Raw genomic sequence first — 6,000 nt, 5'->3', positions numbered from 1 at the left:
GGGCAGTCAAAAGCTTTGGACACTTCGTGGGAATTCAATTTTATTCCTCTTGTAGGAGGCAGCTGCTTGGATTAACTAACCGCCATAAGTGAGATTAAAATCCCTAGAAGTATTTATAGGGCATTATCAGTCATGCAAATGTTGTATTGTTGGTACAACTTTTGTGTAATAAGCATGTTATGTTTATTATTCGTGATTACATTGTTCCATTAGTTCAATGTACCAGTGAAAAGGACTCACGTTTTTTGTTGTGCAAATTGACAGTTTTTTTGTAAATAAAGTGCTTTTATTTGTTGATTCCTTTTACTTTTCTCAACAACAAAAATGACACAATTTATCATCACCTGTAGTTGGTTGTTAAAAAAATTCCTGATATTTGTAGTGATGGATCTAACTGAGAAAAAAAATCACAGTCTACTACGTCCTTTCTTCCTTTCTTTTTTTTTTATACTTCCTACAGAGAGTTTGGAGCCTCCAAACGATTGCTTGTAATGGAACCAGTGTTAGCAGGACAGGATGGCTGTTGATGCTAATTCAATATTTGGACACCCGGCCACTGATGGCTTCCTTCACTTCCTCCCGCTTACAGGCAGACGACAATTCTAATGTTGACGTCATCGCTTACGACTTCTCCACTGGTCGCTGATTGGCCCGGTAGAAATTCTACCGGAGGAATCGATGTAAACTGAAGAAAGCCCAGACTGTCGCTGAAACAAGATTAAAATTGAGCAGAACCACGGACCAAACCTGCTTCCTCCGTCTCTGTTTTTCTCCACTTTTCTTGAAACTCAAATACTAATTTAGCACCTTTACTCTTTCTTGGCCTTATTGTTAGACTGTAGTAATATAGTACGTCACAATGAGTTTTTGTTGTTGTAAAAAGTATAAGTTGTTGCAGAAAAAAAAACATTCTCATTGTATTTCTGACCATGATGCAAAATCATCAGCTGACTTCATTTCACAGCTACCCTTTGGAGAAGTCCAGCTGAAGTTAATTAGTAGATTAGCAGACTGATTGCGAAATCAGAGGGACATGTGAGTCTGCAGGCTTGCCAGTCCATTATCTTAAGTTAGCAGTAGTTACTTCTGAAGAAAAGTGTGCTGGTTTGCATCAAAATTGCTTTAAACGAACAAGTAGCCAAGGTTACAGTAATGGCTAATGAGGCTCCAAATAAGCAAACAAAACAAAGCTATAAAACAATATGGCTTCTAACTTTTAGAGTTTCAATGCTGAACTAAAGAAGGTTTGATTTTGGGAGCAGAACGGTGTGAGCTCATTTGCACTTGGTTGAAGATTTTTGGGACACAGCCTTCTGACAAAAAGTGCAAAACAGGCACTTCTGTTAAAAAAAAAACATCAAGAACAGAGTGAAACTGCAGAAAGTACAACAGAGCGGACCAGTGGTATGAGATTATTTCCTCTTAAGAAATTCTCCTTCAGATTGTTTGCAGCATCCGGGAAGCCAGTTATTGAGGAAAGGAAAAGGCACGAGCTATACCACAAGTTCCTTATAGACTGGGAATAAAAATGCAAATGCCACTATTTACCTGAACAAAAGCTCAAGCTATCTAAGGTACTGTGCAGAATTTTACGCTAATCCCTTAAAAGGAAAGACCCAAATAATTATCAAAGAATGTGTAAAAAAGCAAATTATTCTTTAGACTCTTATTCCAGCTGAATAAGAGTCTAAAGTGTTTCTCACAAACTTCTGCAATCCAGTCAGATATTTGTGGTCTTTGCCAGGTGCTGTAATCCCGTCACATCACACTGCAACCGTTACGTTATCTGTGTGAAGGATTTATATTACCCCACAGCAGCATGAAATGATGGACGAGCTTCGTAATTAGGTGTGAAAGCCCTTCCTTGTGCTTGTTCAGTTTGACAGATTTTTATTTTTTTTAGTTCTGTTCTCTGAGTTCTGGGGAAAAAAAACAACAGAGATTTATGTTTCTAGTTTGACCTCAGGAGTCTCCAATTCTGCCTGTCAATAAGACATTTATTCTGGAGGATATCACTCAAATTGCATCGGATGAGTTTGACGCTGGAGAAAATCCCATGAGCAGATATGGAAGAAGGTCCAAAACTATGTGCTCTTCTTTGGTCAGCTTTGCTGCAGATTTCATCACATCTACTCATGTCGTGTCTGCAGGCTTGCCAATCCAAATGAGGCAAGCTTCACTTATGGTTACCGCGCCCAGAACACTTCCCTAATTCTACTCTAGAGTTTAGCGATCGTTTATCACACCTCAAAGCGTCATCTTAGTTTACTTTCCATTGTGTTTTCGTATTTTAACCCAAAAATTTGAATGTATCATGTACTTTTAAATTAAATACATGTCTGCATTTCAAGGCATCATCATACTCTGGGAATCCTACGATTAAGGGACAAGTCTAATTCACAAAACCCTTGCAAAATGAGATGTGCACCTGCCAGTGGTGTCCAAACCTTTTGCCCTCTGGGCCAAAACTGACAATTTTGAACAAAATTAAAACTGCAAAAATTTGTCTCATTGTGATTTATTCATTTATTTATAGAAACCAGGTTTAAAGACTACAAAATCTCGAAGGAGCAAAGAAACCTGCACCAGGGGAAGTCTAGCTTTTCACGGACACGTCGGTGTCGCACAGTAAGCAGCCCGGTGGGAAACGATGGTCGCATGGAACTGTTTTGTATGCGACACCGAACAGATAAGGTTTAGAGTCGGCGCGCCAAGCATGCGACACGACGGGACATTGTAGGTAGAAAAAAGGAATACATCTCCGCCACACACACACACACACACCTACACACACACACACACACACAACAAACAAACTTGGAAATGTAGGAGCTTGACAAGGCAAAAATTTGCATCTTTTGAAAGTCATAAATTTCCAGCAGACTACTTCGATATAGCCCTGAAAATGTTCAGGTCTGCTGAATCCCATTCTGTAGGAAACATCAAAACAAAGGCAGGTTTCCAAATGTATGCAGTGAGCGGTCAAAAAGAAAACTCATAAAACAACCCAGTAATGAAGAGTTGGGCTTCATTTAAAGACGTTAAATGATACCATGGGCTCCTGACCAATGAAGAGAAGCTGAAAAGCCAACAAAAACAAAAGATCATGGGAGAACATGTAATATCTCTACTGAGGAAACAATTATGCCAAGATCTACAAATTTTACAGACTACGGCGAATGAGAATGGAAGTATGGCCAGTCTGTCCATCTGTTTTTCTTACTTACTGACTTGTGCAGTTGAGTGGAGCTCAGGGGGAAAACAGCTGGGGAGTTCTGACTGGACGGCTCACTCAGTTTGCTTTTGGCTGCCTAAACAAGTGATCATTCTGAAAGATTCCTTGCAAATGACTGAAATAGCCTTCTGCATCTCTGATTGCAAACACATGCTTGATCATCAAAACTTCTTCCTAAGCAAGGAAACCATTTTATATTCCCACGTCTTGTTCCAGAGGTTGACCGATGGAAACTGCACATTTCAGCCACACTCTGTCATACATGTAGGTGTCGTTTAAGTTGGGAATTGTAAACGTTGTGGCTATTCGCATATTCACAAGCCTAAGTTACATGCATGTGACAGGTTTAGCTGTTATTGTGTGGAGACACTGAAAATGTTGCCAAACTGAATCAACAGGGGAACAAAACTAATAACAGCGAAAAAGACCTTAAATGTGCTGAGATTCTCAGTAATGTCTTCAGCGTAGACTAGTTCTTTTACGAAGCTGAACTTTTATAATTACACAGCCATAAGTAAATAACTTAACAGTATTTGCTCTTCTACATTTATGTCAAATGTGATATCTGCAGTTCAGTTAACCTGCCACTGAGTTTTTTTTTTCTGTTGCTTGAGTGTTGTGTGTTTATGTGATATTGCTGCTGAATGTACAATTGGTGCCATGCAAATGTTTAGCAGTGACTTGAGAATATTATGTAATCTCATGCCATGCTATGCAGATGCTCTGTCTGCGCTGATGAAGATTCACTTAGCTCTCAATGCTAAATATTTTAAGTGGCTGTGATTTAAAAAAAAATACTTCAAATATATATATTTTTTTAATTTGGGAACTTTGTATAGAGCACTGACCTTCTTGAACTTTCACCAGCATAAAGTCAGACAATGAAAAAGTAAGATATGACAACATGCAAGTTAAGAAACAACTAAAAGAGCAAGTGTTGGTCCATATTTATTTTTCAAAGATAAAAGAGTGTAACAGAAAAGCCTGAATTTAACAGGGCGTTTCGTATGCTTCATATTTTTCATGCCACAAATATAAAACTCAAAATCAAATGCATTTCAATCCTAAAATTAAAGAATTTTGTCAATTTGCTTTAAAAAATCCAAATAAAAAAAAAACTACACATCACCAACTTTACATGAGACTATTACTCTATAAAGACTTGATAAACTCACACAATCAGCCACAAATAAAGGCAGTGAGATGCCTTGTTTTCCATATTCACCACATCATCTGCATGGCTTTTGCAGCTGCTCATTTCCAAATTCATCTACTATTTTAGACAGAATTCTCATGGTTGTCATTCATGTCATGCGAGCCAGGAAAAATATTCTGCTGTCCAAAGCCCCTGGCTTGCCAAACACCAGGCAGTAAACAATGACCTTTTGTTGAAAAAGGTCCTCGGACAAACAAATCAAAACAAGACTTGTCTCAACGCAGCAACGGCACTGGTGCTAAATTCTGGAGAAAAACAGAGTTATTACAAGAGAAACTTAAAATGGCGAAACGATGGAGCCGGGGAGCTAAAATGACCTTTTGTCTGAATTAAAAATGGCGTGAAGGCAATATGAGACTACCTTTTTTAAAAACATAAATAAAACATGGTGTCACCTGAAATTTACGCAACTTTGCCATTTATTTTTGAGTGATTCTGCATATCTGAAGCGACACCTGCTACTATGGTTTTCAATAACGGACTTTATTGAAATGCTATGTATAGAATGTTAGCCTGTAGATACATCTGTAGGCTAACATGTAACCTATATATGGAGACATCAAACAAGGACGTCTCTTTGTTTGACGTCATTCATTGGTATAGCAACTTTGTAACATTTTTCAGTGTAGTTCCAGTTAACCCTTTCATGCATAGCGGTCACTACAGTGGACAGCTATCTAAAAGTCATTTTCTTGTGTTTTTGGTGGATTTTTATGTTATAAATGCCCACAGACCACTAAGGTGGACACTAGTGCATTGAGCAATACACTGCCAACTACTGTCCATCCACTGCAAGTGCAAGAATTTTTTTTTTGTTAAATCCAATATGGCGGACAGATGGAAACGTATCAGACTAACTCAGGAATATCCAGTTCCTCCCTTCCCTTCCTACTGTGGAAAACTCTTGCAGGTAAAAAAATAAAAAATTGTGACATCAGGTCTGTCTGACCACATTTAACAAAATTATCTGTGCAAACGTTGCCTTTCCAATGGAGTTCTATTGAAAATGCAACTCCAGTCCTCAAGGGGCAGTGTCCTGCACCTTTTAGATCAGAGTTTCTCAACCTTTTTCGGGCCAGCGCCCCCTAGCCTTTATCCAGGTCTCTCACCGCCCGCCACCAAAGAATTCGCAGGCTACTTTGCACTGACCATTATTTTATCATTAATGTTACCATCACTATTGTAGATGTTTTGATTTTTATGCTTGTTTCTGTATTTATCATCAATATAATTTCCCAGAGAACAAAAAAGTCATGGGAATAGAAATCAGTTTCACTGGCGTCTATGAAAAATGCAATGGACATTCAAGTTAAAATTGGTAGGCCTAACAGCAGCCAATCAGAGTGGAAAACATATTCTAATTCTTTGCCATTTTCTAGTTGTTAAATCTTGCACAAAATGACCAGATAAAAGATGAACAACATGCCAGTTTAAACTTTAAACTATTTGCAAACTGACTGAGCTCTGCAACATTAAAACATGGATAGAACTGTAACTACATTAATCATAGCTCTTCTTCTCTTCAGTGTTTGTCAGTTTCTGGTAGTGC

Source organism: Poecilia reticulata, linkage group LG20 (genome assembly GCF_000633615.1).
Source record: "Poecilia reticulata strain Guanapo linkage group LG20, Guppy_female_1.0+MT, whole genome shotgun sequence".
Classification (NCBI taxonomy): domain Eukaryota; kingdom Metazoa; phylum Chordata; class Actinopteri; order Cyprinodontiformes; family Poeciliidae; genus Poecilia; species Poecilia reticulata.
This window is presented reverse-complemented; position numbering follows the sequence as displayed.